Source organism: Saimiri boliviensis, chromosome 14, assembly GCF_048565385.1.
Source record: "Saimiri boliviensis isolate mSaiBol1 chromosome 14, mSaiBol1.pri, whole genome shotgun sequence".
NCBI classification, from domain to species: Eukaryota; Metazoa; Chordata; class Mammalia; order Primates; family Cebidae; genus Saimiri; species Saimiri boliviensis.
The window spans coordinates 81,538,344-81,566,062 of record NC_133462.1 but is presented as its reverse complement, the minus strand read 5'-3'; the positions used below and the strand labels follow the sequence as shown (position 1 = coordinate 81,566,062).

The 27,719-nt window shown below is 42.8% G+C and overlaps 1 long non-coding RNA gene across 3 annotated transcripts in view; it reads left to right on the top strand.

Annotated features, from left to right (window-relative positions):
* The window catches only part of LOC141581090 (uncharacterized), a 60,921-nt gene that overhangs the window by 24,146 nt on the left and 9,056 nt on the right, over positions 1 to 27,719 (top strand). Inside the window, exon 3 of one of the 3 annotated variants that reach the window (XR_012513602.1) lies at positions 13,678 to 26,991. The exons of 1 other annotated variant lie outside the window; for it this stretch is intronic. This is a non-coding gene — a long non-coding RNA (uncharacterized LOC141581090). Of the gene's footprint in view, positions 1 to 55; positions 26,992 to 27,719 lie in introns of those variants that run through there. One more of the 3 variants, XR_012513601.1, reaches the window with a different exon arrangement.

The window sequence follows — 27,719 nt, the reverse complement described above, 5'->3', positions numbered from 1 at the left end:
AAATATTTTTACAACCTTCAGGCTTTAATTTCTAATATGTTTATGTTCTTTCTAGCTCCTAGGTGATAAGAGAGTGGATTTAAAATTATAATCCCCCCAGGAGAGCAAACATGGTCCGGTCTTCTGCTTCTTGACCAAAGGAGGTAATTGATAAAATATTTGTTGATCTGACCATTGATTTCTCTCTCCGTCTCAGCACACATGGGTCACAATGGACAGTCATTTTTGATCTCACATTTGGCTTTCTAATAATCCTTTCTTAAAGTGAGTTCATTTGCTCATGTGAAGTAGGGAGACCTGGTCAGGCATGAAGAATACAGCCTTTCCTACTGCCCTCTGGCCACAGGCCCTGTCCAAGTGGCCCTCTGTCATCATGCTCTGCCAGCTCACTTCAAAGCAGAGTCTGGCCTTTTGAACAAAAGGCACAATAGGGCTAACAGGACAGCCCTGCAATGTAGTTGAACATAAATGGATATGAAAATGAGACACAGCTTCTCTCACTCACCGTGGCACCGTGCTTAGAGGGCCTCTGGTGAGCTTGAAGAAACCCCAGGCCCCTTTTTGAGAGCTTTGATGTACCACTGTAACCAATGCACAGCAGGACATTGCACCCTGGTTCACATTTAAGCCATCCTGTTTAATTTAAGCGAAACTCTCCTTACAGGAGAATTAAACAATAACCACATCACAGGGAGATCTTAAAGTAGCAGCAAACATCTGCTGCAAGTGTAGTGACAAGCACGTGGCCCTAATGGCCTGCAGCCCCCACTGAAGAAGTGCAGATGTCTATATAAAGGATGAATTTTGTTTATAAGATGCTTTTGGTTTGAACTTTTTCTTTGGCTCTTGTTAAATGGAGAACTTAGCAACCTATTGAAAAGAAGGCATTTTGTCTCCACCCTGTAGAACTAAATTGTTTCCTTGCTCCTCTGACTTCCTGACTGCTGAAGAAGTCTTGGTCTATCTCAGAAAGTTAGTAAAGCATTGTCAGAATGGCCAATGGCACACTAACCAGACCAATTTTTCCTGATAGTCAGTGCAGTCCTTAAACACAGAGCTGGGTATTCAGAGACCCAAATGCTAGTCTTACATTGCCACGGTTAGTTTTATGGTCCCTCATAAGTCACGACCCTGACTGCATGTGATTTTGTATCTGTAGAAGTCAGCAGTAGTCCCTTCCAGATGTATCATCTGGCATTTCTCTGGGCTAGTGAATTCTTATCAAATTTCAACCTCACTGACACCGCCGTGAGATAGCTTCCATTCATCAGGTGGTAATGGAGAGCTCTAACAATTGTCTGGGAAATACTATCAATGCATTATAAATCACCAGAGAGGCTTCATCAGTTCAATAGTGGATCTTTGCTAACTCTCAAAAGTCCATTTTTATTTTCTGGCTTAAAGACATTCACAAAATATTTTCCAAATATGCATTTCCCTTGAGCAGTGTTTTCTCTGGGATGTTCAGGTACAACAGAATCAGATGTCACAGAAATGTTAGGTCATTCTAATTCACTGCAGCTCATCTTTGCAATTGTGTGCAGGGCATGACCCAGAAATACAGAAATGAATGAAGCAGAAGAATTTTCAGTCTCATCCTCTCTATCCTTGCTTATGCAGACGCAGTGAGGCAGATCACTCTGTGACCTCTCACCCTGGATACTTTTGATATCCTCATCACTGAGGTAAAGGCATCTTCAAATTCTGTTGTCCTGAACCAAGGATGAAAATGTTTCAAATCTTCACCCCTTCCTGATTCCAGAGGGGTCTTTTAATGGCCTAAGCAAAGCCATTAAACAAATAGTCCCCATCAACATGGAAGAGGGTGATTTATGGTCATTTTTCAGTTCGTTACAGCAAATGCCAAGGCCTACTCCTTGCATTGAAAGGCACCCAGGAAGAGTCTTCAGGGCTTACAGATGAGATCAAGATGAAAATGACTTTGAGATCAAAGTCTTCTTTGCTGCAGTGCACTAGAGGGGTTCTGAGTCCAGTGAGGTAGTAAAGGAAGAGTTCCCCACACAGCACCTGGCTCCTCCTGCCTTTCTGCAGAAGGTTTGCATTTGGTGAACAGCTTAGGAAGTAAACATGGCTTTGCTTAACGCAGCCAGCTTCCAGAGATGGAAATGGTAGATGTTATGTAGCCCAAAAGACAGAAGAAAAGAGAAAGGAAGATAGCACACTCTTGGGTTGGTTTCTGGCGAGTTCTAACCGCATCAATGCATAAAACTGTATCTATCTGTGCCTGACTTAGCAAAGTGACAACAGTGTCACAGAATCTGATTTTGTCATTAGCAGCTGCCTCTCTTGGAAGAGCAGTCCTTCGCAATAAAGTACCATCTTCCTTCCCTTTGTAGCCACAGCAAGGAAATGAGCTACCAACTGAGCTGTACCTAGTATCCCTTGGGTGGAGAGGAGCGCTAACATGTCCTTACTCACCCTAGCTCCAGGCCCACTTCCCACTTTCAGGGGATGATTAAAGCTGAGTGAGAGTGAGTCAGGATCTCTTCAGAAACCAAAGGCCTGAAGTAGCAATTTATTGAATAAGACCAGAAGAGTGATCTGGAAGAGTTAATGAGCATTCAGCATTGCTTGGCTCTACTTCCTGATTCAGCCTTCCACATGGGGAGGATGAATCTGACCCAAGATTTGTCAAGTGTTTTACCAGGGTATTATTCGAAATAAAAGTCCCCTCCGTCATCTTATTGCTAAGGAAGACACTGATTTTTCAAGAAAGGAAAGCTAATATTCTCACAGAAAGTGCAAATAGAATATCTCACCAATCACTGGACTGACGGAATTTGCCATCATTGTGCCAAAAGATGAATTCATTTGGTCAATTAAGCCTGTAACCAATCGAGACAAGAAATTTTTGAAAAACAGACTTTTTACTTAACTAAGTGATACAGGTTATCTGTGTCCCCACCCAAATCTCAACTGGAATTGTATCCCAGAATTCCCATGTGTTGTAGGAGGGACCCAGGTAGCGGTAATTGAATCACAGAAGCCAGTCTTTCCCATGCTATTCTCATGATAGTGAATAAGTTTCACAAGATCTGATTGGTTTATCAGGGGTTTCTGCTTTTGCTTCTTCCTCATTTTCTCTTGCCACCATCATGTAAAAAGTGCTTTTCACCTCTTGCCATGATTCTGAGACCTCCCCAGCCATGTGAAATTGTAATTTCTTCCCAGTCTTGATATGTCTTTATCAGCAGTGTGAAAATTGACTAATATGCTAAGTCATCAAGCACATTTATTCAAAATAATATAATTACTACTCCTGAATAGACACGTAGAAAATTCCTTTGAGAATTAGCAAACTCATACCTCAATATTGCCAGTAAAACTCTAAATTCTTGAAGTAAAGGTCTATATTTTTGCTGCATTTTTAACCCTCGTATAGCATAGTGTGAGATATGTGGTACATTGTCTTATAATGCATCTTATTTCCTGAAAACTTAAGTCATTAATCCAAAGATTTTACCCCAATATTTTTTACTCAGAAAGAAACCCTGAAACTGTGTCTGAATCTTATTGCAAAGAAAGTAAGCCAGATGCAGTGGCCCATGCCTGTAATCCCAGCACTCTGGGAGGCTGACTGAGCCAGGAGGATTGCTTGACGTTTGTGACTAGCTTAGGCAACATAGTGAGACCCTGTCTCTACAAAAATTTATATTAAAATATTAGCAAACCGTGGTGGTGCATACATATGTACTTCCAGCTACTCAGGAGGCTGAAGCAGGAGGTTGAGGTTACCGTGAACTATGTTGGTGCCACTGTACTCTAGCCTGGGTGACAGAGCCAGGCCCCGTCTCTTAGAAGAAAAGAGAGAGATAAGTGGCAAGAAATGTTCAATTTTTACCACATCACCCCCCTTTTTCTTCAACTCTTGAATACATAATTATCCCTTGCTAGTTACTTATGCCTTTGAAAAACAGTATTATTTTATAATGTAATTGACACATCCATGGACTAAATTGTATCCCCCCCAAAATATTGAAACCTTCACTTGAATGTGACTGTATTTGGAGATAGGGCCTTAAGGAGGTAGTGTTAAATGAGATCATAAGGGTAGGTCTCTAATCACACAAGATTGGTGCCTTATAAGAGGAAGAGAAAGATCTCTCTCTCTCTCCAAGTACACTCAGAGGAAAGACCACCCAAGGTCACCATGAGAACGTGGCAATCTGCAAGCCAGGAAGAGAGCCCTCACCAGAAACCAAACAATGCTGGACTTTGATCTTGGACTTTCAGCCTCCAGAACTATGCAAAATATTGTCTGTTGTTTAAACCACTCAATCTATGTTGCTTTATTGTGGAAGCACAAGTAGATTAATACAGGCAACTTTATTGAAAACATTATAAATTTTTCTTTTTCCCCTCAAAAGATGAATGTTTCGATAATGAAATAGAAGAATTGTGAAAAGAAACATACCTCCTCTCCCCTTTCTCATGTTAGACAGCGCATTAGGGAACGCGGACATGAGTTATCATACTGAGTTTGGTAATGAGTATTTTCTCTTTTCTTTTTCTCTTTCAATAAAACAACATTTCTTGTGGTCTCAACCATTCACAAAAAGATATAAAGGTAGGCCAACTGCAAACACAAATCATACAAGCAACTATAGTTCAACAACATCAATCTTTTATTTAAATGTATACCAACATAATGTTGGAGCAATACACATGACCCATTCATTGCTAAGGATACTATTTATAGGAAGTTTCAACACTTTCAGCCTCAAACACTAACATGGCCAAGGCAGCAGTTTTCAAAATCAAGCTCACTGAGTTTTTCTTAAAATAACAAAAAGAAATCCCAAGACAGCAAAAACAGGCATATCTGTCAGTGCAGCAATTCCTTAAAATAAATCTCTCTCTCTGGAGATATATATAAACACACACATACACACACACGCACACATACAGGTATATAAGAAACAACATTTCTTTTTGTGTGTATGTGTATACATACGTATGTGTATATATATACACATACGTATGTATACACACACATATGTATGTGTATATATATATATACACACACATACATATGTATACACACACATACGCACACACATATATATATATGCACACACACAAGAAATGTTTAATTGGAACTCTGGAGAACTCATATATACATCATGCCCATGACCACCTATGCTATCCATGAGTAAGGCTGGACCTATCATTGATTATTGTCATCATTAGCTCTATTTGGTAAGACTAATTCTGCTCATTCATTCTGTAAATATTTTTGAGTACCTACTGTGTGCTGGGGAAACTACTAGAGGCTGCAAGACTTTTGCACAAATAAAAACAGCTACCCATCTTTTGGAACCTCAATGTTATCTATTAGTGAAAAGGACATCTTAGGTCATAGGGCTTTAGTGATTCTTTTTAAAGATGAGCTATGGAATTTATGCATGTCCTCTACTAAAAAGAGGTTTATGTACTCATTAAGGAAGAGATGACAAGGAGATTTCAACTCAAGCCAACTCTTGATGAAATGACTGTGGCTGCTTGGACCACTCCCATGAGGTGCAGAGGGAAAGGGACCCATTTGTGGCAGCTACCTTGGGCATGGAGGAGGCTGGAAGTCCAACATCAAGGTGTTGGCAGGATTGATTCCTTCTGAGGGCTGTGGGGAAGAATTTGTTCCATGTTTCTCTCCTGACTTTTCCTGGTCTTCTGGCAATCTTTGTCATTTTTTGGCTTGTACATGCATCACTGTGATCTCTGTCCTCATCTTCTTCACATGGTGCTCTCTTTGTGCCACATGCACAAAGAAAATGACTTGGTGACCCAAACATCTGTCACCAAGGCCCCACCTCCAACACTTGGGATCAAAGTTCAACCTGAGACTTGGTGAGGCCGAAGAAACCACATCCAAATCATAGCATACATCATTAAGATAAATTAATGATGATATAAATAAATGCAGAAATAAACCAAGTTCAAGAAGTAGAAAACCCAGTTTTGTAAATATGTGAACTTTTTTTTTCAAATTAATCTCTAGATTCGATGCAATTCTCTTCAAGATTCAAGTAGGATTTTGTGAAATTGTGCAAGGTGATTGTAAAATTTGTATGAAAATGTAAAGGGCAAATAATAGTCAAGGAAATCTTAGAGAAGAACAAGTGGAATGATTTTCACTGCTGTTATCAAAAATTATTATGGACTACAGTAAGTGAAAAGACAGTGGTACTATGTGTGTATACAGTTGATCCTTGAACAACATGGGTTTGAACTGCACAAGCCTATTTAAATGTGGATTTTCTTTAATAAATGTTACAACGAGTATGCTTGCCTCTCATGCCTCCCCTTCTACCTCCTTCACCTCTTTCTGCCGCTCCCAAGACAGCAAGACCAAACCTTCCTCTTTCCTCCTCCTCAGCCTCTTCAACGTGATGGCAACAAGGATGAAGAACTTTGTAATGATCCATTTCCACTTAATCAATAATAAATATATTTTATCTTCCGTGTTATTTTCTTAATTATACTTTCTTTTCTCTGGCTTGCTTCATTATAAGAACACAGTAGGTAATACATACACAAAATATATTAGTGCTCATAAGAATGAAGTTGCCTCCAAGTAGGAAAACTGAATACTGTTTTGTTTCAAAAGGTCACCTATCCAGTGCTTGAAAAATCAAGCAGGACTGACGAAGTGGATTTTGGGGGCTGCCTGCTACTGCCAATCAGTAGGCCTTAGTCGAGGACATCTATTTAATAGGGGAGGGGTGCTATTTACATTCCATCCTGCATGTTTTCCCTTCAGCAGCTCTCAAGGGTGTTCATTTTCTTGAACTCTTCATGGTGATGGGCATCGGTGGCCTTCTCTTTAGCAGGACACTGGTGACTTAGAAGGGACTTCTTAGGCTTCATGATATGATCCACTCTAGGGCCAGGCCTTGGACTCTTCTTTGCTTTTCCCTATGGAGGCATTGAGATCCTTGGGATCAAATGGGTAGAAGGGAATGAGTGTGGAAAGAGAAAATGTTGAGAGACATGGGAAGTAAGAGATTATATGTGTACCCCACATAATCACGGCCATGTTGGTGCACACAGGATGTCTCAAAGTCTTTCTTCTTCTGCTGCTGCTCTGCTAGCAGCCAGGCTTTAGCTTCCTTGGTAAAAATGCATTTTATTTCAGCACCAATGCGGACATCCACCTTGGGATGCACCCAGCATTGGGTAGGAAGGCTCTCCTCAGCCTTCTTTGAGGAGCAAACGTGTGTTTTCTGAAAGTGTGTAATGACAGTCCTTCTGCATCGTTCAGTTTGATTTTCTATTCTTGTGGTCTAGGAGCTCTTTCTTCTGCTTTTCCTTTGTCTCCATGTACTTCATCACGCTCACGCCCTCCTACCTTAGGTTGGTTTCTTCAGAAAATGACATCCTTGGCTGGAGGTCTTCCTCTTTGCTGATCTCCTCCATGCCCTTCTCCTCCTGCCCCACATACATACTACCTGTCTTCATCTGAAAGAAATCACCTTCTAGAGTGGCCTCTACTTGTGCCTTCTCTCCCATCTACAGGGCCACAGCTCTCAAACATCTAGTTTCTTCCTTAAGTCCTGCACATCCCAGGTCTCTTCCAGCTTGAATCAGAGCTCGTCTCAATCTTGCTCATCTTACTGGTCCAGGGTGGGCTTGATGGCACTGGACTCATGGTCCGGCCTCTGCAGTAAAGACATTTTTAGATATATTTTTCAATAACTGAAAAACATAAAGAAAAACTCTGAAAACATACTTTCTGAAAAACAGAAAGAAAATCGTTACCCCACGCATACTTTCTTTAAAAGCTACTGTTTGTACTCTTTGAAAACATAGGAATAAATCTAGAAAGGCATTTATTTATATACCAAGGGCTCCAACAAGAGAGAGTGAAGCCATCTCCAGGATGGAGCGAGAAAGCTCAGAAGACGGTTGTTGTACAACAGACCTGGAGGGCAACCTCTCCATACAGGACAGGATGGCAGAAGGGTGCAGGAGGGAGGTCTTCGTGGATAAGAAAGAAGCTGATAGGTATTCTCTACTAAAGTGTTGAGAGAGAGCTATGCCACCAGCAGGGACACATATTACCTCTAGAAAAATGCAGTTTGTCCAAGAAAGGAAATATAATCAGGGTTCAATAAATAGCTCAACCACAAATATTCGTAGGGTCATAATATAGACACTAAATGTAAATATTACTGTGCAACCTAACTGGGTAGAAGGGAATACACGTGTGGAAAGAGAAACATGTTGAGAGATATAGGAAGTAAGAGTGTGGAGGCCCTTTTTAATACATGAATTGGTGGCCGGGCATGGTGGTTCACACCTGTAATCCCAGCACTTTGGGAGGCCAAGGCAGGTGGATCACCTGAGGTCAGGAGATTGAGACCATCCTGGCTAACACGGTGAAACCCCATCTCTACTAAAAATACAAAAAATTCACTGGGTGTGGTGATGTGCACCTGTAGTCTCCACTACTTAGGAGGCTGAGGCAGGAGAATTGCTTGAACCCAGGAGGTGGAGGTTGCAGTGAACCCAGATCACACCATTGCACTCCAGCCTGGGTGACAGAGCAAGACTCCTTCCCCTACCCCCACAAAAGTAAATGGCAATGATTTCTAAACTATTAAAACTATCAATAAAAAGAGTGTAAGGAACAGCTAAGGTTAAAAATGTTGCCAATCAGAAGTGAGAGTTGGGAGAAGAAGGAGCATGGCAGGAGACTGCTATTTTTCTTTCTAGAATGATTAGGTATTTTAAACTAGAAGCAGTTATAACTTTGAAAAATATACGTGCAAGGTACAAGCAGCTATAAGCACTTCTGGTGTAATTATTTAAGGCATATACCTATGGAAGAGATACACAAAAGTGATCTTGATTGTGCTAGATTGGAGAGATTACTGGGAAAGTTTACTTTGTTGTAGTCTTAGGCAGTAGCTGTAGCAAGAAAGAGTGGGAAATGAAGGCAGAGATACAAGAAGTTGGGAGGAAGTCTGGATGGGCTGTGCCCATTGATCAAGAAGTTTGAGCCCTTGATCACAGAAGTGATCCTTTCTATCAGAAGGAATCATTAGCATAGAAAGTGAACTTATAAATATGAAATAGCCTAAGGCTCAGGTAGGAATCTACAAACCTGGGTTAGGGTATTTTCCTTAAAGAAGCCCTTTATTTGATCGGGCAAATGGCTGACTGGAAAATTCCGGCTACAGAATTCTTCCTGGGAAGGTGGCTATCTACTTACTACCCCACATCTGAACTGACTAGCAGGGCCATCCCTCCCGTCCATCCAGACCCGCCATCCAGCCATGCCACATTTTTGAGCCCCAGCTATTGGGCAGACATCGTGCTGAGTGCTGTGCCCCTGCTAAATGGAATCTAAGAGCACCCTTGAAACCCAGCTCTAAACTTCCCTCCCCTTCCCACCCTGCCAGTCTCATCTTATAGGATATAGGCTATGAGCTATTAGATGGTGAGAATTCATATTTTCTATTTCACCTTCCTAAATATTTACTTTTCCTTCACCTGCCTGAGCTGTAAGCTCAATATCAACACATTTTTAAGTTCAATACAATTTTATTTAAAAATGTGTACAGCTGAAAGAGGGATCTGATCTTTCATTAAAAGAAGCCAATTTTCACAGAATATATTTGGCTGTTTTAGCTTTGTAGTGAGTAATAACAGAAAAAGAAGTTTCTGTTCAAGATCCTCACTCCAGCACACTCAGCCAGGTACTTGGCAAGATGACACATTTACCTTTTAATTCTTAACAACTGAAGGATAAAATACTTGAAATTTATGAGATGCTTCATTTAATAGAACAACTCAAATGTTAAAATATTAGGTCAAGTAACATGCTTTAATATTTTTAAATGTTACTTAAAACTTACTGAGACAAGATATACAGCACATTCTTGGTATTAGAAGAATGCTACTTGATGGTCAAAAACATTTTAAAAAGACAAGAAACCATGCATATTGGTATACAACAATGTCTGCAAAGGAATGTCATGTTTTAAATTTTGTTAACTGAAATTAAATCTGAAAAAAAAATCCAAAGGTCTACAAAACCAACACCCATGTCATTTTAAATGATGAGGTAGATTGTTTCCTATGCAGTAAAATTAAGTAACAAAAAATTCCATACAACTCTCAAATCCTCTTTAAAAAAAATATTCAGGTTATAGTCACTTTCACAAACAAGACATCTATAAACTATCAATATATATATACCTATATAATATCTAACTATATAATATATATCAATATCAATTTATAAATAACACCTTTTAATCAAGTTCTTTTCTAAATAAATGTGCATACATCAACAGGGCCTCCCTTGGGTATTCTGTGCTTATCCCTTGAAAGCTTTTATTTAATGAGAGACTCCCAAGCTGTTAGGCAAAACAAGGGTAATCAACAGGGCAACTGTTCTTCTGACACCCAATAACATTGATAACAAGAAAAGAAGCCTAATTTGGGTCAACAGAGTCTACAGGCATGACTGGGGCCTGGGTTCTCATCCTGTCTTCAGGAACATAGTTAGTTATTATTCTCTGACTCAGTTTCCCATTCCTTTTTCCCTCATACAATCTGTAAGAGAGTTCCTCACGGGAATAAACATTATTTTATTGATGTTTATTTTTTCCTTTGATGGCTACCAAATTGTACCATTGCAAGTGTGTGTTCAAAAATATTTCTGTTTGAATAAATGAATTGAGTAAACTCAATCCCCTTGGCAATTACGTGAATATAACGGAACCTAGGTTCCGTTGGGGGACATTTGGGAGTTCCATTTTCTTTTACTAATTAAGTTCTCTGTTCATTTCTACCCTTCCTGATTCTATGTCACACTCTTCTGTTGATTTATATTTTCCCCGCTCCTGGCTCTGCATCCATTCATTCTTTTGAATATTGCCTTAAAGCTGTAATTCTCAGCACCCAGTAATAGCTCACATTATGTAAGACGATTTTGTAAAAGTCTCTAAAAATTTCCAGAACAATAACAACTTAAATTCCCATCCATTCAAAACTAAATAAATAAACCATATTTAATTTGGGTGGAGGGAATTGGAGAGGAATTAGGGAATCAAATAAACAACAGGACGTTGCAATTTCCAGAAAGCTGGGAAATGTCTGCCCCAGAGGGTCAGAAAAAAACCCATGTATTTGTATTAGTCCTGGGCCCAGTCATCTGCAGCAGACCCTGGTAGGAATAAATCGTGTTAAAACAATACTTTGCAAGGGGTACTGCTTACCTGGTTTTGTCCATTTTGGGTACTGTAATCACAACAGTCAGCGTCCCAAAGTGGCTTCATGGGTCAGGCGGTCATTGAACAATACTCGGAAAAGTTACTAAATTCAGTAATTCTGAAGTCAACAAAAGGTTCCTGAGAAACAACTGAACATTTAGGATGCCTAGAAAGTTAGAAACTATTCATTCTGCTAGCGGTGACACTCAAGAAGTATATCAGAAACTAGCTTTTTTCTCTTCTCAACGTCTGGAACAAAACATTTTCTATCTCTTCTCCAGTTATTTTTTGAGGCATCTCTCATCCCTAAACTGGTAACTACCATCCTCCCACCCCTGCTACCATGCACCCAGGATTGGGCCCACTGCAGCCATTGAATACATGACCTTGCTATCTGGGCAGAGCTACGTGGACATGGATCGTCCTTTTCCGGGTTTAGCTGCATTCCCTGCCTTGTAGTTCACTCTATGTATCTGAATTTCATCTGAGGAATATAATAGTCAGTCAAAATTATTTAAAATTTTAGGCTACTTTGCAACATCTCTTTCAATGATTATTTGATGTTTGCATCAATTATAACAAAATGCAAGGAATTGGTTGGGCTTAATAATTCCCTTTCAGTAGCATAGGTTGAGTCTCCCTATTCCAAAAGTCTGAAATCCAAAATGCTCCAAACCTGAAACTTTTTTGAGTACCAACATGATGCCTGAAAGGAATGCTATTGTAGCATTTCAGATTTCAAATTTCAGATTAGAGATGCTCAACCAGTAAGTATAATGCAAATATTCCAAAATCTGAAAAAAAAAAAAAAAATCCAGAGTCTTCTGGTCCCAAGCATCTAGGATAGGGGATGCTCAACATATATTATGTTTAACATAGTACTCTCTCTCTTTTTTGGGTCATTAACATTTACTTATCTCTTGGCTAATGTATAGAAAGAGATGATTGTTTTAAGGAGAGCTCAAAGGTAATATACTTTCTGGGTCCTTGCGTAGTTTGAGAATGTCTTTCAGTGAACATCACACATAAGTGACACTTCAGCTGGATGCAGGTATCTCATTGTTGGTTCACTGTTTTGGAACAGAGTGCTGAAGAGAAGTCTGTTCATTCTTTTATAGGTAGTTTTTTATCCTATGTATTTCTGTAGGCATTTCTGCCTGAACATCTACCTAATTTTGAGTCTATTCTTGAAATTCAAATTCTTCTCCCAGCTAAGATTAAACACTGATCTCTTTAAAAAAATTTTTCTCTGGTGCTGAAACTGACACTACTGTCTAAACTTTCTTCCAATTATTATTTATCATAGCTACTCTCTTACCTTCTAGGATTCTCTGTGTTGCTTATATTTTACCATTAGTTTTAAATATATTTTGTATGAATGTTTTTGCTTTAAAATATAGTGTATGGAGAGAAAGTTTGAAGTATAGCAACGCCAACAGATTAGGGTAAGATTTTGCCTTTGAAGAGGCAGTTTGTTATTCAGAGTTCCCAGGAGGAGAGGCATACCACACACCATGGGGAAGCACCAGGGCGGATTAGGAGGACAGGAAGACAGGTAAAGTGGGGACCAGAGCTTTTATTATTATTTCTACAGGAAGGAATGGGTGAGGCAGAGCAAGCAGGCTTAGGATTTCCTAGCTTGAAAAATTTCAGCAGGCTCTAAGGCATAGAAAGTGTCCTCAGTGTCTGGTGTCTTGCCCTGGGGGTAATAGGGCAGATGGGTGGATAGAGTGTGGGCTTTGTATTGGTTGAGTTACATAGGAAGAGGGTGCTCACAGGTGAGTGGTTTATTATCTATAGGAATTTGTTAACTTGGAGGGGCAGTCTGTCTAGAGCAAGGGTGTACAATCTTTTGGCTTCCCTGAGCCATACTGGAAGAAGTAGAATTGTCTTGGGCCACACATAAAATACTAAGGATGGCTGATGAGCTTTAAAAAAAATTGCAGAATCTCATAATGTTTTCAGAAAGTTTACGAATTTATGTTGGGCTGCATTCAAAGCCATCCTGGGCGACTTGCTGTCTGCAGGCCACAGGTTGGCCAAGCTTACTCTAGAGTCAGCAAGGACTCAGATGTCAAAGATTTAGAACACAGAAAATAAAAGACATGATTAATACAGCATTCTGACAGTGTTTCCTCTTTTTAGTTTATTTCACCTATTTGATATTTGATAGCACATTCCTGTCCTTCACTGCCTCTCTGTTGTTCTTAATTTAACAATCCTGTTTGTCCTCTCCATTCATTATTTTATGAGTTCAGGAAGTTTCCTTCTCTAGATTTGTAGATGTAAAGTTCTCCTAGATCATCTTGAGGACCTGAAGTTGACAATTTCCAAATTGTTCTTGTGTTTCTTATAGTAAGTAGTATTTTAGGAGACCTTTGTTCCAACCACTGGGAATGTGCTTCTTAGCATTAACCGCATTATCTTTTGGCAGGTCTGGTGGTTTTCTGTTTGGTCTTCCTGCTGGAGCGAGGTCTGCACCTATGTCAGTCCCTATCTGTGTCTGGATGGCTCACTGTTCAAATCTTCAGGCTCACATAAAGGGAGAAAGGCGAGAATGGATACATTTTAGGTAACTTTCCTTTGCCAGGTTAGAGACTCACAAATGGAAGAGAAGGAAGGAACTAGAATTTGAGCTATTTATTGCAGGAAATGTCACCATGGAGGTGGCCTTCCTTTTGCTCTAGCAGTCAGGAATTCGCTGGGACATGTTCCTTCCGTTGCCCCGGGTCGCCCTCATTAAATCCAGCCATAATGCCCCCCAGCTCTCCAGCTTGCATTGACTGAGAACAAGAGCCACTCTCCGGAGGGGAGGGGGTAGGGACAAGGAAGGACTCAGGGACACTGGTTGAAAGTCTACTGCAGCAATGCATGCCAGAGGGAGTATGAGCCATCAGATTCTGGATAGATTTTGAAGCAGAGTAGAAGGGATTTGCTGATGGTTGGGATATGGAATATGGGACTCAAGAACTTTTTCATTTTTTACATGAGCAACTAGAAAGAATGAGGTTGACATGGGGACTGAGATGTGAAGGACTGTGCGGAGAACGTGTCTGTGGTAAAAATGGAGAGTTCGGCTTTGGACATGCAAAATTTGAGAGACCTGTAGAATGTCAGGGAAGATGTGCAGTGTTTGAGCGTGAAAATTGGAAGGCAGGTCTAGACATTAGTATGGATGTTTTCCTCCTCTAGATGCCTTTAAAGCTGTGGGATAGGGGTGAACATGGAAAGCACCAAGAAGTCCTGAGAAGCCAGTGCTTGGAAATTAGAAAGAGGAAGAGAAACTCACAGACGACACAGAGGCTGAGAAGGAGCAGCCCTTCAAGCACTATAGGAGACTCTGAGTGTGGAAAACCCAAAGGTTAAGTGTATTTTTCGATTCTCTTATCAAAAATAATCAACACAGAAGAATTCTGTGACCCTGTATGTGAGAATTTCTTCCTACCAACAAGCATGGAATCAACTCTGCAGCAGTTATCAGCGGGTTGTGTTCCAATCCAACTCCATTCTGACCATGTCTATCTGGAGGTAGCATCAGATCCCACCTGTTGAGGGCTCCGTCCTTAAGCCGGCCCCTTGTTTTCAATGTCTATCAAAAGCCCAGGTTGGGGTGGGGCTGAGTCACCCATCTAATCCTGCTGTGGTCTTTCAGGTGACCAGTCCCCTTCCTGAAGCTACGTAGGGGCTGCCAGCCATTAGTCAACTCATGAGCATCCAAAAAGGTATCACTTTGGAGACTCCAGGGATTTTAGGATTTATGTGCCAGGAAGTGGGACAAAGACCAAATGTATGCTTCACAATAGCACAGAGACCAAAAGAGCAGGTGTCCTAAAGAAAAGTCTTTGGAGGAGGCAACAGTCATCAAGACTGGGACACTGACCCCTGGATTTAGCAACGGACAGGTCTGGGTATCTGGACAAGAGCAGACTGAGAAGACTGGGAAGAACGAAGGCCTAGTCAGGGTGGGTTTATGCGATGATGGAGGGAGATGCAGTGGAGTGGGCAGCTGTCAGTCATAACTAACCTCAGGAATGCAGCTGAGGGAAGCAAAGAAAAGACGCAGCAGTGGGAAGAGCTCATAGGATCAGGAGGGTTTGTTGTTATTGTACTGTCATTATTGCTGTGAGGAAGAGAGCGCTTGCTGTCCATTTATTCAGCAGGGCGGGAGAAGCCACTGACGGGACAGATCGAAGGATGTTGTCCTGGAAACAGAGAGGCAGGCCAACTGGGGATTTCACAGGGTGATGTGCGGGACTTCTGATGCTTCTTTTTTTCTTAGGGAAATTCAGAATAAGGACAAGAGCTGAGAGTGAAAGACGGAAGGGTCTCTCTGTGTGTCCCGCAGGGCCTACCCTACTCCTCCAGCCCCGGGAAGCCAAACCTTGCCACGGCCCCTCCTCCTTCAGGACTGTTTCTTTGCTTCTCCCTTTCCTGAAAATCAAGTCTTTATGGGTTGAGTCTTTACCACTTGGTAATTTCCAGAAAATCCCCTTCTCGCTAATGCCCTTTGCAAATTGCTGCTGTCTACTTTACGTGTCAACAGGATTTATGCTTGATGTGGCAAATCTCTTTCTGTCCTGTGCTGTCATGATGTGTCTTTAGAGGAAGACTTCATTCAACTCAATAACCCAAATCAGAAGGTTTTCACTGAGTGCCATGGATGGGCCCCACACTTCTAGCCCAGAGTCCCAGCTAACTGAAGGTGCCCCCACCCAGCACCATCAGGTCTTTTATGCAGCACAGGTAAATGCCCCTGGGAGCAGCAACTGTCACTGACATTCTCTCCTGCACTTTACCACTCAACCAACACATGCCCTTGACACCTGGGCGTCAGGAACAGTCACAGTAGCCCCCGTTGTGCTTGGCGGGTCATTGCCTTTGAGGCAAAAAAAAAAAAAAAAAGGCGGGGGAGGGAAAGAAAAATAAAGTTGGATGATTTTTCCCTACTTTGCTCCTGGTTGGTTATTTTGCAGGTAGAAGGCTTCATTTTATATTTTGAAGAAAAGTAAAGCTTTAACTGCTTCCTATGTTGAAACCTCTATGACAAATTTAGTCGGAGATTTAAAAAGCACCATTAAAAAAATTGACTATAGAGATGTGATCCCTGTCTGTACCTACTTACCACTGCTGGTTACCTTCCAGAAAACAGGAAACCATGTCCAAACTACATTTGTAGAAAAGGCTATCCTTGATAATATATAACATATCCTTTTATTCATTATTGAGACCCAAAGGTTAAGGCCTTTGAGAATGCTTCTTTTAAGTAATTGAGCAAGAAGGAGGGAGAGAAAGAAAGAGGGGAGAAAATATATGTTAATCTGGTTGATTAGGGGCAAAAACTTTCTAGAAGCTCTGCAAAGAATGAAGATAATAAAATAGCTGTTGGAAAATAAATTCATTTTGATTGATTAGAAATTACTTAATTTGCTAATAAAATAGCTACACTCTAGCTACCATTATGATTGATACTATTAAAAGGAAATTCTTACCTTGTAGGCACTGTTATTACCAGTTGAAGGGTTTTGTGTGTGTGTGTGTGTGTGTGTTTTAAATCAAATAACAAAAGCATGGGAGGAGCAAATTAAAGTACCAGAAAAAGGAAAATCCAATTTGTGACTAAATTTTCCAAGGATGATTCTTTTCCCACCCCCTTATTCCTCTTTTTTTTTTTTTTAAGAGTATGTTTCTTCCATCCAGGTTTGTTCCAAATTAAATTGTGGTTTCTATCCATTTAAATGCAGATTCCTGAAATGCAAATAATGTGACATTAACAAAGAAGAAGAAACCCTGGCCCTGAAATTACCTAGTGAAATTGTCTTTGCTCAAGAGTCCAGGGTATTGGAGGTGTAGAAACACTGAATAGAGCAGCTCCATAATACCTCTCCATGGCTGCTTTAGGGAAAATTGGTTGCATGTTAACTTGGGACTTTACCACGGCAAAGGCAAACTCTGTCAACAAGCACAGGCAGCGTGCAGTTCCCCCACACACCCCTTGTGCCACTCAGCGCTGGGTTTTCGTCAGCTCTGCAAGAATCTACTGAGGGCGTGCTCTGCCACACCTGAGGTAGATGTTGGATGGAGATGGGGGGGTGATTGACAAGTCCCTAATTCCCAGCATCTCACAGTGAGGAAGGGAAGATCGATGTGTGTGCAAATGACTATAAACAGGGATACAAATTTTAAGGGAAATGAAAATGCTGAGGGAGAGAGAGATTGTGATGGGCTCCACCGGTGGAGGAGCCACAATTTGAAAAGAGCTTTGAGATGTTAGTGGGTCTTTGTCAAGCACAGGTGCTCAAGATGGAAATGTGGCCATTCTATGATAACTGCATTTTCTAGGCCTGAGCGGGTGTATATGTGAGGGAAGGGTGCTTAAGGATCTGTCAACTGAAGAATGATGACGTTCCTAAATCAGGGAATTTATTTCTTACGAAAAGGTGCAGGCTGCAGGATGGCCATCCTGACAGGCTGGGAAGCAGAGTCCCCAGCCAGGCCAGGGCAGGCCAGCCTGACACTGTGAGGAAGGGACAAAGGGAACAGGAATTTATGCTGAGCAGGGTGGCCACATATATATGTATATATGTTTAATAAGCTCTAGGAAGAGTCATGACTATGAAAGGAGAAACATGCAGGTGAGCAGTTGAGCTTCATGCCACTTCATGGGTCCCAGACACAAAAAATAGCAGCATTAGCATGACCTGAGGGAAGAGTTTTGGCCCTCTGGTTGCCAAAAGTGAAGCAGAAGCAGAAGGCACAGAAGTACTGTGGTGCATTCTTCATAGACTAACCAGAACTACTGCCTGGCCAGTGGTCTCTTTATCAGTCAAAAAAGCAGGGGTAGCATCTGGCAGTTTGTCAGTATCGGTGGTGGAGTCTTTAGAAAGTGCTTGTTTCTGTCAAGCCCTTAGAGAAGAAAGCCTAATTGTGATTAGTAAGGGAGGGGGTATAACAAGGTGTGTTGAGCCCCCATCCACCATGGCAGATAACTCAGTTTTCAAGGTTACTCTGGGGTTCTTTTGGCTAGGAGACAGTCCATTCAGTCATTTGGGGGACTTCAAATTTTGTTTTTAGCTTATAGATTACCCGATTTAGGAGTCCAATTATATCAAAATTATATCCCTCTTTCTGCTCTGTGGCCCTTGAGCCAGTAGCTATATGGCTGCAGCTATTCCAGACATCATATCTAGACAGCTGATGAAAAAGAGCTGTGGTCTCCTCTGGAAGTGCTTTCTTAAGAGAGAGAAACTCCTGGAGATCTTTATCTCACTTCTTTTTTAAAAAATTTATTTATTTATTTATTTATTTATTTATTTATTTATTTATTTATTTTTGAGGTGGAGTCTCAAACTGTTGCCAGGCTAGAGTGCAGTGGCATGATCTCGGCTCGCTGCAACCTCTGCCTCCCAGATTCAAGTGATTCTCCTGCCTCAGCCTCCCAAGTAGCTGGGATTACAGGTAACATGCCCAGCTAATTTTTTTGTTTTTGTATTTTTAGTAGAGATGGGGTTTCACTATGTTGGCCAGGCTGGTCTCAAACTTCTGACCTGTGATCTGCCCACTTCTGCCTCCCAAAGTGCTGAGATTATAGGTGTGAGGCACGGCTCCTGGCTATCTCACTTCTTGTTGGGAGTGGGGTTGCATGTCTACTTTTGAATCAACCCTGGCAACAGGAAATGACATCATTGTCCTCACACCCAACTGGCTCTTCTTTGGAGCTAGTGGTGGAATCTGCACCTCCTGAGGCAGGAGGCTGAACGAGGAATGGATAGATACCTGAGCACAATTGAGGCTCTGACTGCAAGGAAGAAAGAGAAAATTTGTGTTCTGTTTGCAGCCAGTAGTGTCTATTGATAGGCAAATGATGATCATTTGACTTGGAAATAGGAATATTCATTCTGTCCTTGAGATCAGTGTTCCCAAATTCAGCTTCCTCTGATTCAATTGAAGACCCACAACAGAAGATGCTGACTCAGCAGATCTGAGTGTAACTGAGCACAGGCTCATTTGCTGGCTGCTTCCAAAGCCAGTAACAAGGATGAAGTGCAGTGAAAGGAAACTGACTTTAGTTCCAAAGCTAGCACTGGGAGTGGGGACATGGCCAAGGCTCATGCTCTAAGAGAACCATTTCCAAAGTTTGGGCTGAGTACAGGGGTTTAAAAAGGGAATCTTGATATGGCAGGCACGCAGGGGTTGTGTGTGGGTGCAGGGGCTGTATGTCTTGTTTCGATGCCTATCTTGAGGTATATGGTCCACCTGGAGCATAGGCTGGTGCCATCTCCACAATGGACAGCCTTTAGCGCATCCAATCTTCAACTGGGGGAGAATTCCACAACTGGGCTTTGAACCTGGTTTGTTTTTAATTTGCCCCTGGAATTTCTTAACAAGCATATAGTTAGGTAAATGTGTATGGCATGAGTTTAACAAGCAAACAGTTAGAAAAATGCATATGGGGTAATAGAGTGTATGGTGGGAAAGGGAAGAGAAGGGAATTTCAAAGTAAATTTCAAGGCTATGTTGTAAAACTAAGAGAAAAAAAAGGTTTCTGCAATTTGCTTCAAGGTTACGTCTTGAGGCTACAGAGAAAGGAGAAAAAGAAGAAAAAATAAATTTTAGAATGTGTTTTGAAGCTAACCTGCTGGGTTGCATGACAAGAACTGCCTGGGTCCATGCTGACTCATGGCTTTGTATGCTACCAGAATGATGTGGTAGAATGACTCAGCTCTCCTCACTGCCACTGCCAACTGCAACGTGAACTCACTCAGCACACAACAGGCAAGAGCTGTTCTGTGCCGATACTGCATAGGTGCTGGGGCTGAAGCAGAGGCACTCATGGGTATGGGTCTTCAGGGAACCTTATGCCCAGTGAAAAGTCATCAGCCTCAATCAAAAGGGATTCTACTAGAAGATCAGTCAAGAATGGGTTGGAGAGCAAGTATCAAAAAACCGGATGCCAGTGCCTTGAATAAAGAGGGATAGTCCTTATTTTACTTACCCCATAAACGTGGAAGGAGGACATTCAAAGCTGGTACAGCTAGCCATTAAGTGCCATCAAGCACCTGGGGCACACTGATGTCCAAGGGATCCCATGTAGCTGAGGAAGCATCGTCCCCCAGCAGGGCAGTGCCCAGAGAGACAGAGTGCAGTTCTTACCTGCCACTGTCCCCAGCATGGGGCAGTGAGATGCTTTCCACAGTGGCTACTTCCAGGTCACATCCCACTTTTCCATATCTTTAGTAAACAACTTAACTCTCCCAACCAATTGCCAATCAGAAAATCTTTAAATCCACCTATGACCATGAAGCCTCCCCTGCCCCCGGTGTTGACTGATGTTTGCCTGTAACTTCTGTTTATAGTGTAAAACTTACTGTCCCCACCCATCAAGTTATCCTTAAAACTCCAATCCCCAAATGCTCAGGGAGACTGATATGAGTAATAATAAAACCCCTGTCTCCCATACAGCCAGCTCTGCATGAATTACTCTATTGCAATTCCTCTGTCTTGATAAATTGGTTTTGTCTAGGCAGCAGGCAAAGTGAACCTGCTGGGCGGTTACATGGGTAGCCACATAGGCCAGGCTAAAAGAGACAGGGACAGGCTGCAGGCTCAGCCTTCCCTCCTTCAAAGGAATTTCTGAGCCCTCAAGCAAGATGTGAGAAAGTCCAGTCCAGTCCTTTCAAGATCCTATTTCTCCTCATCCCGGATCTGTGTCCCAGTGAGTCTCCTCTGTGTTCTCTGGGACAAACCTGTCCATGCAAGTAGGCACTGAAATGATATTTTCCTATATTTTCCAGAGAAAAGGGTGTTGGGGCTGGGGTATTTTTAAGTCACATATTGCAGTTCCTACTTCACCATTAGAGGCATGCAGATTATAATGCCTGGATGGGCTGAGCTGGTTTGAAGGACCCCAGGAAGGGCAGACGCTGGTGACTTCTGTTCCTAAATTAGCAGTGTAAAGTCAATGCAATCTTGGCATTGAAGAGGATTTGCCTTTCTCGGTGCATCTCCCTAAAGTGAAAGCTGCAGGTGCTTATTACCAGGATGGCTTCCTGCGTTTGTTCTGTGCATTCTTTCTCTTTGCATAGTTTTAACGTTGGGAAAGTGATATGGCCTGCTTGGGGTGTTTGACAGAAAGAGAGCAGATTCTAGGTCAGAGCACTTGAAAAGGGCTCTTCCACTTTGCTGAAGCCTTGGGCTGTGACACTTGGCTGGCCCATACAATGAAATATCCCTTAACATCCTGCGGGTTTGATCTTTAATTAGTACTTGTGCATTATGTATTGGTTATATGACCTCCTCCTAACCCTCCTTCAGCTTTCTAGAATTAGCAGGGCAGACCTGGAATTCCACAGGGAACTAAAAACGACACTGTCACAAATAAGGAAATAGATCAAATTTCTAAGTTTAGCAGCGGCTTTGCCTTCACACAGAGATTCCCAGAACACCAAGTCTCGCTGCCAGTCTCTGCGGCCCGTGTCTCTCCTTTGAAATTCATATACTACGCAGAGCAAGGCTGGCAGCTCACACTATTTGTAGATGGTTGATAGAAACATTACCTAGCCCTGCTTCCTTCTTGCTTTCCAACCACCAAATGGGGTGGGCTAGACCTTAGGGAGGGAGCTCCAGGAAGATCACCCCTGGCTGGGTTTCCACAAATAATTGTGGTCAGCACCCTATCCCCTCAGGGGTAGCATTCTAAATGGCTCCTCAGTATGCATGCCCTGGGGCACAGATTCAGTCCCTTCTAGGTTGGAGGAAGATGGGGAGCAGAGTTCTGAATCCTAGCTCCTGTAAGTTAATAGTAAGTTCTGTAAGAAAATCCTTTTTCCTCTCAACAATTTGTACTGGGCAAAGAAAAAACACCGTACTCATTCCATAAAGCCTAGATTTCCCCAAGAGATTTAAACTCCCGTTTTGTTTTGTTTTTTGTTGTTGTTTTTTTTTTTTTTTTTCAGAGCACAGTTATTATATTGCTGCATTTCTGTATAGAAATACCTCATGGATTTATTTCTTCCATTTCCCAGGCTTATACGTTGATTCCCTGAAAACCATATCAAACAATTTTCACTTCAACCCTTGCCACCAGAACTGTTTCTCAGTATATTGATCAGATTTTCTGAACCCTAAATCGCAGCTCGTTATTTAATGCATGTTCAGGCAATGAATGACTCAAAATATGACTGACCTGGGAAATCTGGTACATTTAGTTGACAAATCTTTAGGTCCAGCTAGCCAAGACCATGTTTTCAGGTAGTCTGCCCTGTGGCATGAATAATAGCAACATTTATGTACTTTCTATGTTCCAAGTACTGGGCTAAATGCTTTAAAGACACTCCTCAAAAAGGCTTTGACAGAAACGCTGTTTCTGGCTTGGGAGATGCAGTGCGGAATGGCTACCCACGTGCCATGCCCATTCCCTTGCCCTCCTCTACCATAAGGGAGGAGCAAGGGGAGCAGCCTTCCCACCCTTCCTTGCAGCTGTGGATGACCATGTGACAGCCTCTGACCAATGAGATACAAGCTGAAGTTTCTTCTCCTCTGGAGAAAATAACAAAGCCTTATTCAGAAGGCTTGATCTTTTCTGCCTTCTTCCTGCCTGGAACTCAGACACAAAGCCCAGAGGAGCAGCATGAGGATGAAAGAAAAGGAATTTAGAAAGAGCCTGTCTTTGAGCCCTCTGATGAGCATTCTACCAGCCCTGGATGTTAGATTCCTGGATGCCTAGTTGTGTGAGATGAATATCATCCTTTTTGGTTAAGCTTGGGTTAGTTGAATGCTGTGTAACTTGCAGCCATGTACTAGCAAATGCATAGCTCTTTGTCATGTAAGTGTCACAGGATCCTTCAGGTGTAGCCTTTCCAGCCAGAAAGCTCTGTGGCCAGTGATGCCTTTGCCTAAGTTTTGCTAGGGCCCACTAGACTCGTTCTGCCCACTTGGCCTGGCAGACAGCACCTGGCTTATGCTACCAGCCCAGATCCCATGCCTGCCAAGGGCGAGCCAGGTGGGGTGTGGTGAGGGATGTGTGAGTGAGTGATTGCGAGGTCCGGCCACTCTGCACAGCCAGCGATGTTGGCTGTGGCAAGGAGGCAGCTCCAGGTGCAGGTGCCTGCATGGGCACTGACTTCCTGAGAGGCTGCAGCTGGACCAGGTGTACCACAAGTGGCTTCCACTGCAGGCACTGGGGAACACAGTGGTACCCATAAGCTTGGAGACATCAGGAACTGCAGAGCCCAAAAGAGGGTATTAGAGCCCTGGCTGGGGAAGCTCCTAGGTCTGGGGTTCCCAAAGGGCTGCAGCTCTTCTGTCCTTCTCCCCTTCTTCTTGCCCACAGCATGGCGAGCAGGGGGTGTGTCTCAGCCCTTTTCTATTACAGCTCTTTCAGTCCTGCCATTCAGTGGGTCATGAGTTCTTGTCTGACATCCAAGAAGAATGAGGTGTGCAGACAACTGTAGTGTGAGCAAGATGAAGAGGTGCTTTACTGAGTGACAGTAAAGTTTCTCTTAAAGGACTCAAAGTGGGTATCTCCTATCTGAAGGTAGAGGTTGTCCTGACAAGTGTGCAGCCCTCACCAGAGAGGAGACCTGGAGTGGGTAGCGCCTATCCAAAGGTGTGTCATCCTGATGAGTGTGCAGCCCTTAGCAGATCAGCAGAGAGGAGACCCAGAGTGGGTACCTCCTATCTGCAGGCAGGTTGTCCCGACATCTCCCTGGGTCTGAGCCCAGCTGAGTCCAGGAGGTTTTATAGGTTCAGAAGGGAGGAAGTACATGCTGATTGGTTTATGGGCGGCCCGGAAAAAGCACCAGAGATTTTCGCTCCTGGCTGCTTGTGGAACTGGCAGCCCAGCCCCCAGGCTTCAGGCCCTCCCTGGTTTTAGGTAGGGCTTCACCAGGGGCCTGCCCCTTTCCGCCCAGAAGCCTGTCTGCCTCCTGCTGCCATCTACATGTAACCCATGGTGCCCAGGCTGTTCATGCTGAGGGGTGCCTTCAGGCCCTCACCAAGCCACCCTCAGCACCCCCTTGGTCTCCCCACCTGTGCTCTTCAGTGCCCAAAGTCCAGAGGGGACCAAGGCAGGGCACTGGTGTGTCAGCACTACCCCAAGTGCACACACACTTGACAAGTAGTGACAGAGCCCAGGCTCTGCCACAATTTTCTTCCAGAATTGGAGTGGGCACTGGGAACAGGAAGAGGCCAGGCAACAGGAGCAGGCATTTCCAAGCCTACGGGAGAAGGGAGTTTTCCCAGGCCCCCCAGAGCACAGGGATGCCCAGATCCACAGCCACAGCTGGGAGGCTGCATCTGTGCCCAGCAAGGCGAGGCTCCCACCCCTTCAACTCAGAAGCGGGTGTGGCTCCTGCCTGTTCTTGGCTCTGGGTGGCTCCATGGAGTACACAGCCCTAGCTTTGTCTCCCCCACTGCAACCAGCATCTTCACAGCAGCCACTCCAGATTGGCCACTCCTGCCATCATAAGGAGTCGGGCTACATAGCTTATGTCAGGTAGGTCATGTCACTTGTTTGGTGCCACTCAGCCCACCAGTGGTAATGCTGGTGAACACTGAAGAAAATGACTTAGGTGAGGCTCAATCAGTGGAGAGATTCATTTTGCCAAGGTTGAGAATGCACCCAGGAAGTGAAGACACAAGCCACAGTAAGAACCTGTGGCCTGTATTTTTTCCAAAGAGGAGCTTCAGGGCTTTAATATTTAAAGGAGAAAAAGTGGGCAGGACAGGAAGGGAGGAAAGAAGAAAAAGAGGGAGGACATAGTCACATGCATGTGAGATTTCAATTAGCAGTCACTGAATCTGCGTGTTGTACGTGAGAAGGAGAGGGTAGAGAAATAGTCAATTGTGTATTTGTCTCATGCTGAGTAAATCTGTTCTTTACATAGAATAAAGTAAACAGCAGAAGCAGAAGTTAAATATGCATTTTTCTTGGGGAAGGTTGAGGGGATGATTTCCAGTCCCCTCTTGTCCCATGCCCATGAAGATAAGCTGTTAGTTCACATTGTCAAGGTGAGGGAGGGAGACCACCTGGAGAGATATGTGTCCTTTTATCTTGTAGCTGTCTATTTGGGAACAAAAGACAGTTTTTTTGTGTGACTCAGCTTCCAAGCTTACCTTTTCCCTTTGGTGTAGTGAGTTGGGGGTCCCGGAATTTTATTTTCCTTTCACACTGACATCTGGATATGTCCAACTCTAGCATCTGTGCCTGAACAGCATACTCTCTGCCTCCATAAGAACCAGAAAGCTGGAGTTATCAGGGACTCAGGATGTTTCTGCAGTTACTTCACCTATTCTCTCTCTGTTTCCCAAGTAGTCCTGTGAGTTCAGCTGAGACTACAGTGTGCACCACCATGCCCAACTAATTTTTATATTTTTAGTAGAGGTGAGGTTTCACCATGTTGGCCAGGATGATCTCAATCTCTTGACCTTGTGATCCACCCGCCTTGCCTTCCCAAAGGGTTGGGATTACAGGCATGAGCCATCACACCCAGCCAAATGTCTCTTTTCTAAACGAGAACCCAGTTTTAGGTTCCTGTAAAATAATTCTTAGCACTTTTCTAAAAACCTTCAGGAATCCAGAGGGCAGCTGAACCCTTACTGATGATCTTTCTATGCCCCTGAAGTTGGCTGTAACATCTGGACCCACAGGGCCTTGACTTTCTGGGCCTCATTAAGTAACTGGACTGAGGAGGCCTAACCCTTGGGGCTTCCTAACCTATGAAGCTGGTCACCCAGTATTTAAAACAGGAGGTTGGTAAGGCACCTGGTCACAGTATTACAGGTATCTTCACTACGTGGACTCTCTGGAGAATTATATTTCAAAGCCTAAGAGTAGGAAGAAATTCTCTTCTCCAGAGGAATTGGCTAAATTTTATCTCATGAACACTGGGACTTATGAAATAGGTTATCGATGAGGTTCAGGACATGCTACCCCAGAATATGGCACCTTGGTATTTAAGAAAACAGCAGAAACAGGAACATCTTTCTCACTGTCCCTCACCCATTCTTCCTTGATGGATGCCATAAAACCCAGGAAGGTCACTATTCAACTTTCTCTTGCCCTTGTCCCCTGAAGCAGGTCAGAAAACCCTCACTAGAGAAGTGCCCTTCCTATACCCAGAGAAAAGGAACATCCTTATTTGTGAAGACACAGGGCCAGAGATGAATCGGAACAAATCGGCCTTGCTCAGTCTTTTGTTATAGCCATTAATCTAACAATGGAAGAGGAAAAGAAATCTTTTCTGCCTTATAAAAACAAACAAACAAAAAACCTGTACCCAATTAGTATTTCACTTTAACAATTCTGCTCTATTTCCCTTTTATTCTAATTTATTTGTAAAATTCTGTTATACTTATATTTTTGGAGGCCACCTAAAATCTCCTTTTCATGAGGAGAAGAATGGTATATAAATAAATAAAAATTCACTCACCCAAGGACTTCACTGATTGCTCCTATCAGATGCTCCTTTTTCCCTTGCCAACTTTCCTCAAACCTGGGATGGTCCCCCCAGACCACCCAAAATCTAACAGGTGGTGACAGCTTGTCCATCACTCATACAGACTAAAAAACCCACATCAGCTGAGAGTCCTCCTAGAAGAAGAAATATGAGGCCTCCTGTCAAAAAGAAAGATGGACACAAGGTTTCTCGAATGCAATTAACTGTTTTGACAGGCAATTATTTTTCGCATTCCATCTAACTGAAACATTCAGAGCTTGGCAGTCAGGGTTCCCAGGTAAGCATTCTTTCTTTTATCAGTAGGTTGCCTTTCTGACATCTGGTGACTCCAGTCACTGGGGTGAGGTGATTAGAATGGAGCTGGCAAGCTGTACCAGACAGGATTGCTGCAGTCTGAACCCAGAAGAGGCCCAAAGCATTACCACCCTGGCCAGGTAGCCCTGCCATTAAAGTGCATTTTCAGAATGTGTAAGTGTGACCCTGAGATTTTAATAGTGGGTCTATATGTTAAATGGGGAAAAATAAAGAATAGAGATCTTGATCCAGTTATCATTATTCATTATTTCAAGAGTGTCTCAAGTTTTCATTGTTAATGGGAACCCAGTTCTTCCCAATGTAATGATACTGCATTATTCTCTGCTTTTTTCTTTCATGTGGTAATTATCTAGGGACAAATGCTTTTAATTGTATTTTTTAAATTTTTGAGATGGAGTCTTGCTGTTACCCAGGCCGGAGTACAGTGGTGTGCAGTGGTGTGATCTCAGCTCACTGCAACCTCTGCCTCCTGGCTTCAATTGATTCTCCTGCCTCAGCCTTCTAAGTAGCTGATACTACAGGTGCTCACCATCTTGCCTGTCTGAGTTTTGTATTTTTAGTAGAGACGAGTTTCACCATGTTGGCTAGGATAGTCTCGATTTCCTGACCTTGTGGTCCACCCACTTCAGCCTCCCAAAGTGCTGGGATTACAGGTGTGAGCCACCATGCTCAGCCTTAATTGTATTTTAAGATGCAATTTGCGAGC